Source organism: Carassius auratus, chromosome 13, assembly GCF_003368295.1.
Source record: "Carassius auratus strain Wakin chromosome 13, ASM336829v1, whole genome shotgun sequence".
In the NCBI taxonomy this organism is placed as follows: Eukaryota; Metazoa; Chordata; class Actinopteri; order Cypriniformes; family Cyprinidae; genus Carassius; species Carassius auratus.
This window is the reverse complement of record NC_039255.1, coordinates 25,549,979-25,561,150: the sequence shown is the minus strand read 5'-3', so window position 1 is coordinate 25,561,150 and position 11,172 is coordinate 25,549,979.

Genomic DNA, 11,172 nt, shown 5'->3' with positions numbered 1-11,172 from the left:
AGAAAACAAATTATACACACACACACACACACACACTCTCTGTAAATGCAAAACAATAATAAAAAAACCTGCCTTGTTCCTCATAAATAAACCAATTATGGTGTAATTATTTAGTTATAAATAAAACAATACCATCAACATGAAGACTCCACAGTCCACACCACCAATCTGTTGGGGGATATCCTAAAAAAAAAATAATAATAAAATATATATATAAAAAAACCTTTTACAATGTTTGACACTTCCCACTATCCCAACTTTAGCATACTTCCTATAACCAACCTTGTTTTTTATTAGCATCCATGTTCCAGGTGCAATTTTGGCTGTCATCTTGCTGCAACAAAAATACACATAATAAACATATTTGCTAATATGCAAAATTACATACAGTTTGATGCTCTGAAACCATAGCAGTCAACAGTATTTGGGTCTTTCTTGTAAAAACTGTCACACCATGCAAAGACAGAACATCATGCAAGTAACCATTAAGCAAGCTTATTAAACTCTTGCACAGAACACAGCAAAACTTGAACACAAACATTGAACAGCGAACCTTGAACAGCAAGCCTGAACTTAGAACCTTGAACATTTTCACTATTTTATTTTTGCAACCTGAAAGCTTTCATATATCTCCCATCACCCAACCCATATGGATTGGTTGAATCTAGGAAGAACATGTGTCTATCTTTTGGCTTCATGACCTGCAAAAAAATGTTAGTTCTTCCAAATCATGAAATTGTATTTCTGAATTTTGATAAGACAAACACAGTAAATTTTTTTTGACAGTTAATTTTTTTGAAAGTTAATAAATAGCTAGATCACAAATGACATACACACAACATCCAGTGTCCTGGCTTCCAAGCAGGGAAGATAATGCAGTCTTTTAGTGCAATGTTATCCTGTAAACAATACATATATATAAAACAAAAAAAAAAACATTCAGATGGTTAAAATAAAATTGGTCACTGCTGTAAATGGTATGTAACTTTGTGGCCTCACTGGAAATGACAAGGATGGGTCCAGATTATTTGGAGGCAACCAGGTCACCACAACATATGCATTAGCTGTCCACACATCCAATCCCTACAACATAACGTACTTATGTAAGACTATAAACAAGCTAGACAACTATGTCTCAGGTTATTTGCAGCTTTATACAAATACTTACTCGTTCCATAGAGACCAAAGTAATTACTTCAAGACAGCTGTTTCACAAATGACCTTATGATGTTCTCCCCATGTCTTGACCTGAATATGAAGAGGAACACTGTGACCCTTTGTAACTTTAAGAACTGTAAATATGCCATTTGTCCTATCGATGCACTGGCTCTCAAGATGGGATGTGGCATTAATGTCCTGTATTGGCTCTTCTGTGTGTTTGCGGTCAATGTGCTTTTTTAGGTTTCTTTTATTAATGAGGATATTGCAAACTGGGGATCTTTTTCTGATCACAGGCCTTACACAAACCCTTCCTGAGAAGACTGCTGGTGTAGTTGGCACTGCAGTGGTTGGAGATGGTGTGGTCAGAACTGCAGTGGTAGGAGATGGTTTCCCTCTCACAGCTGGTGTGGTCAGCACTGCAGTGGTTGAAGATGGAATTGTGGCTGAAGTTGGAGGTGGGGTTTTTTTGCAAACCTGTACATGTTTTTCAAAATCACCTCTCTTTAAAATTGTTGTTTCACAGTATGGACAGTGGTGATGTAGAGCTGGTCTACATCCTAGTCCACATCTGTGTATAGTATAGCCTAAAATAAATTAATAAGTAAATTGGTAACCTATTACACAATAATATATTGTAAGTACATATTAAACAAATCAAGATACCTCCACAGACTACTGCCTTGTTAAAGTGGCTTTGAAGATGGGTTTTTAATTTGACCAGTTTGGCTGGCTTAAACACGCTGGCCGCGCAAAAAGGGCAGTGATAATTGCTGCAACACTTGTTGCACTGCTGCAGCTCAGGTAATGCGTCACCATTCTGAATAGTTATATGTCTCTATAAGAGATGAAAGCACGACAAATGGGATTAAAATAGCTAAACTATACGGTAGCATTATTTCACAAACAATGCATACAACAGGTGAAACGAGAACAAACTATTCATATGCAAGGCCCATTTACAACACGAGATTAATCAAAACTCCGCAGAAAACTTCTACACCTTAAAAACGACAACAAATTGAAGATTCAATAAGACAATGAAGCCAATCACAAATTAAATATAAACACCTAATAAAAACTTGTGAAAACTAATGAAAATTATTCACCATATGACAGCAAAAGTACTCACCGTGCTCTCCGCTATTTCTAGGTGTTAATAGCTCCGCCCCTCACTTCCGGTTCTGAAACAGCGGTTCTGAAACGGCGGTTCTAAAACGGCTGTGCTGCGGGTCTGCAGATGGATACTATTGGCTCTGGTCGAACTCTTCACGGTTCTGTAACAATGCTGTTAAATTGATCGGTGTGAAACCACATATGAACGCGCAGTCGAGCGCTCCAGAGTCCAGACAGGTGTCACGTGACTCTCGGTTTTAGTGGGCAGAGCAAACATGAATATTCATGAGTTTCCCGGGCACGCGCGTGGAACTAAGAATTTTAGTTCACGCTCCTTGTAGCCCAGGGCCCGTATTCATAAAGAATCTTAATGCAAAAAGTGGCTCCTAGTGACAAAATTCTAAGAAAATTCTTAGAAATGTGGGCGTTTACTCTTAAAATTAAAGAAAAAATCCTAGTAAAGAAAAAAGTAATTCAGAAAGCATCTTAACCCTTAAAAGAGGTCTTAAGGTCAAACTTGTTAGGAGCACAGATAAGGACTTTTAAGAGGCTTAAGAGTGTCTTTAGCAGAGGAGAAAATGACAGAAAGATAAGAGGCAGAAGAAATGTGTTGCAGACAATGGATGACAGCGAGTTAATAAGACGCTATAGATTATCTAATAATTTATCATTTAATATATAAATTAGAGTAATCACTACATTATGATATTTGGCAACTGGGAAAATGCAACAATGCAATAGTGATGATTTGGGTCTGTCACAACCTTCTGTAAGCAGAGTGATCACACAAACAATTACAGCACTTTCAGAACATCTTATTGTGTCATAGTTTATTTAGTTTCCACTGGACATTGCCACCTTGCAGGCTCAAAAAACTGCATTTATGAATATAGCAGGCTTACAGGTGCGCACAAGCAGGGGGAATGAACCGTTAATAGTTAGAGCTATACGAGCTATACGCTGTTTAAGAATGGCCTTGTGTTCATCCACTAACTGGGCTAACAGTAAACTCTGTTCCTCTGTCCAGTTTGGCTTTCTCACCCTTCTTGGTTTTGATTCCATGTTTGATACATTAAACCCAACATTCAAACCGCCGCTTAAATAGGACAGCAATCACTGTAACTGGAAAGAGTGGAACATTTTTTATCATTCTAAGCCAATCAAATACCTTATAGGAAATTACAAGCATGGTAAATAAAAAAAGGATTTAGATACACACATATAATGTGTGTGTGTGTGTGTGCGTGCGTGCGTGTGTGTGTGTGTGTGTGAGAGAGAGAACGGTCAAATAGGAATATGGAATGATACGGATGAACGGTAATGAGGGATTTGCATTTGCGTTTGGATTACATTTTATGAATCCACAAATTGAAAATGCAATTGCAAATACAATTTGCAATTTCTTTTGAATAAAGTCCGGAATATAATTCCACATTGGAAAAATTACGCATGTAAATTCAAAGTGAGAACTAAAATACACTTAAAATCACTCTTTTTTTCCTTCTTGGACAACCAACCAATCACAGTCTTCAAAAGATTGTGTCATACATAGCAACAGGGTCAGCCCCGCCTCCTCACTAAGATGAAAGTTTTTGTCTTTTCCTTACTCAGTTACTCTCAGATCAGTCCCGAATCGCTCTTAAGATAAGACTCCTACGTAAAAGTTTTTAAGCTAAATTAAGAGTTTTCTGAGAGGATTCTTAGAATCTTTATGAATACAGGCCCAGTACTTTAATGGAATATATTAAAAATAATAATAATAACTTGGTAATAATTTATAATGTGCAGCCGTCACTGACGGAATGATTGCAGAAATTTTTTGTGGGATGTTAGGATAAAGCGCAGAAAAAAAGATTGAAAAAAGAAGTTGTTTGCATTGATTTCAGTTCGTTGTGCTTTGAGTGCAGTAACTGAAATAAACGCGTATCTGTGGACTAATCATTTATCATCTATCCTGGTCTTATTGTTCTTTAACTCTTATATTTACAAAATGAACAGGAGTCTAAGACCACACAGGCTAAGTAGAATTTGGATTAAACTAAAGTGTATGGACCAAAAGTTTAAAAGTAGCCTACATTTTGGTACATTGTACGTAAATGAGAAAACAAATTGTTCACAGCATTTTATGGAACAAATTAAGAGTAATACAAAGGTTGTGTATTAGTAAAATGGCTCCTTGTTCATGTTCACCAACTGCATTTATTTGATTAAAACAGCAAAACTGTAAAATAGCGTTTTTTCTGTGTTTTTGTTTTCCCCCTGTGATGTCAGATCTCGACTTCTCCAGTCTTCTTTACTGCCATTTTGATTACAGTTTTTCTTGATAACATACTAAGTTGATTGATAGCTGATTCATTTGGCCCAATTTTCCAAACCATCAATTTAGTTCTAAAAACATTTAACACATTTTTCCTGTTCTCACACGTTCCAGTTTGTTCTGTGTTTTCTGCAGAAATCTACACGAAGTGCCCTCATTTTGCACAAGTTTAACCATGTTCTCGTTCAGAAAACACAAACACACCTCAAGAATCACATGAACTCAAATAACACACATTTATCCGTGTGTGAACATCAGAGTTTTTCTCAGTGGCTTTGGTGCATTTCTCTGATCAGAAATGAGATTCTCAAAACTTCAACCTCCACATCGTCTAGTCACTTGTGCACATACCGGTAGTTTTTCATTCTTTTGAACGAGTTGTGACTGCTTTGGTACATCCATGCAGTTGATTATGTACATTTGTGTGTTTCACCAGCTATTCAATTCAATTCAAGTTTATTTGTATAGCGCTTTTTACAAAACAAATCGTTACAAAGCAACTTTACAGAAAATTATGTTTCTACAATATTTAGTAGTAGCTAGTAGTTTGTGCACATTTGACAGGATTTTAGAAAAACTAAAAAATAATAATAATACAAGACGTAGTCAGCTAGACGATGAACTATCAATATTATTAATTAAGTTATTATATGATTAAGTCACACATTTAGGAATAATTGTTAGTTCTGTTTGTTCATTCAGGGTTAGCATCATCTGAGGTCCTCTGAGGGTCAGCATCATCTCTTCTCAGGTGTTCTGGATCCAGACTGGAGCTTGTGTAAATCCTAGTTACCACGGGATGTGAATCCCGTGGCAAAACATAGAAACAAAATACAGACATCATTAGCATAGCTGCTGATCCAACAAAGTAAAATTAGTTTAACCCAAGCTAATGAATAAAAATGCACCTTTGATCAGATGCAACTACACTCACAATTAAAAAGATACATTATTCGAATGCTTGGCGAAAGAGATGTGTTTTTAATCTAGATTTAAACAAAGAGAGTGTGTCTGAACCCCGAACATTATCAGGAAGGCTATTCCAGAGTTTGGGAGCCAAATGTGAGAAGGCTCTACCTCCTTTAGTGGACTTTGCTATCCTAGGAACTACCAAAAGTCCAGCGTTTTGTGACCTTAGGGAGCGTGATGGGTTGTAACGTGGTAGAAGGCTAGTTAGGCGCAGGAGCTAAACCATTTAGGGCCTTATAGGTAAGTAATGATAATTTGTAACTGATGCGGAACTTAATAGGTAGCCAGTGCAGAGACTGTAAAATTGGGGTAATATGATCATATTTTCTTGACCTCGTAAGGACTCTCGCTGCTGCATTTTGGACGACCTGTAGCTTGTTTATTGAAGAAGCAGGACAACCACCTAGAAGTGCATTACAATAGTCCAGTCTAGAGGTCATGAATGCATGAACTAGCTTTTCTGCATCAGAAACAGATAACATGTTTCGTAGCTTGGCAATGTTTCTAAGATGGAAGAATGCAATTTTTGTAACATTGGAAATATGATTTTCAAAAGACAAATTGCTGTCTAATATAACACCCAGATTTCTGACTGTAGAGGAAGTTACAGTACATCCGTCTAGTTGCAGATTGTAATCTACAAGATTCTGTGTAGTGTTTTTTGGTCCAATAATTAATATCTCCGTCTTATCCGAATTTAATTGGAGAAAATTCTTTGTCATCCAATCTTTTACATTTTTAACACAATCTGTTAGCTTAGATAATTGGGAAGTTTCATCTGGTCTCGTTGATATATATAGCTGAGTATCATCAGCATAACAGTGGAAGCTAATTCCGTATTTTCTAATAATATTACCAAGGGGCAACATGTATATTGAAAATAGAAGGGGACCTAGGACGGATCCTTGTGGCACTCCATATTTTACTGATGATAAATGAGATGACTCCCCATTTAAGTAAACAAAATGGTAGCGATCGGACAGGTAGGATCTAAACCATCTTAGAGCCTGCCCTTGAATACCTGTATAGTTTTGTAATCGATCTATGAGTATGTCATGATCTATGGTGTCGAACGCAGCACTAAGATCAAGTAAGACTAGAAATGAGATGCAGTCTTGGTCTGACGCAAGGAGCAGGTCATTTGTAATTTTAACAAGTGCAGTTTCTGTGCTATGGTGGGGCCTAAAACCTGACTGAAATTCTTCATACAGATCATTTTTATGCAGGAAGGTGCTCAATTGAGCAGACACAACTTTTTCTAAAATTTTAGACATAAATGGAAGATTTGAAATAGGCCTATAATTTGCCAGTACACTAGGATCTAGTTTTGGTTTCTTAATAAGAGGCTTGATAACCGCCAGCTTGAATGGTTTTGGGACGTGTCCTAAAGATAACGACGAGTTTATGATATTGAGAAGCGGTTCTTCGGCTACAGGTAACAGCTCTTTCAGTAATTTAGTGGGTACAGGATCTAATAAACATGTTGTTGGTTTAGATACAGTGATAAGTTTATTTAGCTCCTCCTGTCCTATGGTTGTAAAGCACTGCAGTTTATCTTTGGGTGCGATGGATGAAACTGAAGTGTTAGATGCTGTAGAATCTACATTCGCTATTGTATTTCTAATGTTATCTATTTTATCAGTGAAGAAATTCATAAAGTCATTACTATTTAACGTTGGTGGAATATTTGAATCAGGTGGCATCTGGTAATTTGTTAACTTAGCCACTGTGTTAAATAAAAACCTTGGATTGTTTTGGTTATTTTCAATGAGTTTGTGTATATGCTCTGCCCTAGCAGTTTTTAGAGCCTGTCTATAGCTGGACATACTGTTTTTCCATGCAATTCTAAAAACTTCTAAGTTAGTTTTTCTCCATTTGCGTTCAAGACTACGAGTTACTTTCTTGAGAGAGTGAGTATTACTGTTATACCATGGTACAGTACGTTTTTCTCTAACTTTTTTCAATTTGATTGGGGCAACAGCTTCTAATGTATTAGAGAAAATAGTGCCCATGTTGTCAGTAATTTTGTCTAATTCATGTGTATTTTTGGGTACAAATAGCAGTTGAGATAGATCAGGCAGGTTATTTGCGAATCTGTCTTTGGTGGCTGGAACAATAGTTCTGCCCAGACGGTATCGCTGCGACATATAGTTAATATCAGTTATACGCAGCATGCACGATACGAGGAAATGGTCTGTAATATCATCACTTTGAGGTACAATATCTATAGCAGTAAGATCGATGCCATGCGATATAATTAAATCTAGTGTATGATTAAAACGATGAGTGGGCCCGGTGACATTTTGCTTGACTCCAAAGGAGTTTATTAGGTCAGTAAACGCAAGTCCTAATGTATCATTTGTATTATCAACGTGAATATTAAAATCTCCCATGATTAGCGCCTTATCAACTGTAACTAGAAGGTCTGAGAGGAAATCTGCAAATTCTTTTAGGAATTCTGTATACGGCCCTGGTGGTCTATACACAGTAGCCAGAGCAAGAGATACATTAGATTTATTTTGCATGTCTGACAGAGTAACATTTAGCATTAGTATTTCAAAAGAGTTAAACCTGTATCCTGTTTTCTGGGTAACATTGAGAATATCACTATATATTGTTGCAACACCCCCGCCACGACCAGTCTGACGGGGCTCATGCTTATAACAGTAGTTTGGTGGAGTAGACTCATTTAGACCAAAATAATCATTTGGTTTTAGCCAGGTTTCAGTCAAGCAGAGTAAATCAAAACTATTATCTGTGATCATTTCATTTACAATAACTGCTTTTGGTGTGAGTGATCTAATATTTATGAGCCCAAACTTTAAAAATTGTTTTTGTTCATTTACTTTACATTTTTCTGGTTTAATTACGATAAGATTTTTTCTAGATCCTACATTATATTTATATTTATATTTAGACCTCACTATTCTGGGAACAGACACAGTCTTAATAGGTTTTACAGCACAAGTACTTTTATCATTTAAGCGGGTGGAACAAAACTCATCATAATGGTTATTTGAGAATTGACTTACTAGTCACATGGAGCGAAGTGTCCTGGAGATGTTGTCAGAGAGCAGCTCCGCTCCGACTCGACTGGGGTGTAATCCATCAGCGCGAAACAGTCTAGGACGCTCCCAGAAAAGATTCCAGTTATTAACAAATAGCAGTTTCTGTTCTTTACACCATGACAACAACCATTCATTTAAAGCAAAAAGTCTACTGAACCTTTCGTGTCCTCGTCGATACGTGGGCAGTGGTCCTGACACGACGATCGTCGCCGCGGGCTACTAATGTCACGTTGCTCAAAATGTATTATGTTCTCTGTTCAGAAGTCTTCTCACTCCAAGCATCTGGTCATTAGTTCAGTGTATAAGTCATTAAATGCAAAATTGTTGATCTAGTCGTTATAAACAGTTAAGCATGTTTTCTACATATTTCTATTTGACTTTTTGTGCATTTGCCATGAATTTTGAAAAACTACTGACCTGTTCAGGACTTCAAATGCACGTTGAGTTTCATCTGTAAATAGTCTACTGTAGTTTTGTCTGTGTTTAGTTAAGTATTGACTGCTAGCCTGTTAGCAGTAGCATTACTCATCACTCAAAACATTGTTTGCTAAAGGACATCATTATTATCTAGTAATTTAGCAGACATATTCACATCATTTTATAATAGGTTTAGAAGGAGCATGGGCAGACAACAACTCAACCATTACAAAAGTTAATGATGGTAAATTTTCATAAGGGGAAAACATGACTGAATGCAATAACATGTTCAGTATAAGGATTTTACCATAAATATATTGTAATGATGCTATAGTAATCAGGTGACAGGGTTCTCCTCAGAAGGTGCTGTCTGTGTTGTATTGGTTCAGTGTGTTATTGTGTGTGTGTCTGAGCATATGACTCTGTCTTTCTTGGTGTTTAACATGTGCTCCTCTTTTCTGCTTGTTTCCCATTACCACACCCTCTTGTTTAGTCCTCCTTGAGTCCTCATTGTTTGGACTTTTATAAAACAGGAAACTGATGTGAGGCATCTAGGTATTTATGTCTATGATCAAAAGCATCATGCAGCAATGCATGCTGGGTACCAGCACAGTACAGAACTCATCCATGACTCCCAACATGAATTGCAGCATGAAGTGTTTGATTGTCACCATTGCTGAGATTCATATGCAGATTCTTGAAGTGTGTTTGCTGTTGTTTGTTTTTGTAAGTGATGTGTTTAACAATCTTTCAGAACAGCCTGATCAGCACAACTCATTCTTCTGCTTTAGTGTGTTATTATAGCATTGTATTGGTAAGAGGAGAGACACCAGATAAAGTCAGTGAATCTGGTGTCTAATGAAGCATTAATCCCCAAGAACTGTGGTTTACTGTGAATTTATAACAGCTAAGGGCATTGTGTACGTCAGGAAATGAGTGCCTAAAACCAAATGGACTTTATTTAAAACCCCCCTCAGCTGTTATAAATTCACTGTAAACCACGGATTCACAGGGCTTATTGCTTTTATAAAATAATTCCACATAAGTAGTAAGGTTTCACAAGGCGGCAAGGAAGTCGACCGGAAGTTGAAGTCGGCCGCGTGCTGCCATCTTGTAGCAGAACTTCACTTGCGTTAGCATCCCATTGACTCCCATTCATTTTGGCGTCACTTTGAAAGCGAATAACTTTACATCTGAAGCGTTTAAAGACTCCGTTTGTCCATTATTTATTTGTAAAGATACACAACAATGTATAAAGGGCTCCATTACCTTCTATGTTACATTATGGCCCCGTAGAAACAGTTTTTGTAAAAATAGGCTAACGATTGCGTCATAACCACGCGACTCTCGCATTACGGTCTGTGCATCAGAAACGGAAGTGCTAAAAAACGCTAAAAATGGGCTTCACTTGTCTGAATTGAGTTCCAATGGGGTTGCTGTGTCCATTTATTTTACTGTCTATGGGTTTCACAGAATAAAACAGAAATAATACAGTGTAATGATATTAATAAAAACAGTATTCTCCCACCAAACAATGTAGCTCCTCAGAATCAGTTGTGTTTCAAACAAAGTGGTTGCCGAGCAACACACAGAAGTAAACAAAGGTGTTTGTAACCGCTTCAAACTCAGTTCAGCCAATCAGAATCAAGGAGAGAACTATCTGTTTTATATTGATGATTATGTCATAAATTGAATTTAAATTAATACTGATTGATGTAATTAAAATTATTATTATTGCTGTTTTTTGAATAAGATTAAATATTAAGTAATGTTCCTTAAGGGGAATCATGTGTTATTAAATGCATATATAATTGTTGTATTTTTAAAAATTAGAAATTGTTTAATGAAATCTTTATCTATTTTATTGGAGAAAACAATTAATTTATAATATTTTTTCTTAAAATATAATTTTTGTTTTGATTAAATCTTAATTTTTTTTTGCTTGGATTAAAAAAATCATTTTAATTGACTTTCTTCAACAGGACAAAATATACTTTCCGCCAGGTTTTATAAAATAAAAATAGTTTTCATAGTCATAAAAAATATTGTTTAGGGCAATATTTAGGGCAATTTATTTTTCATTGGCTCAAGTTATAAAATATAGATAAATAACCATTACCCTAATTG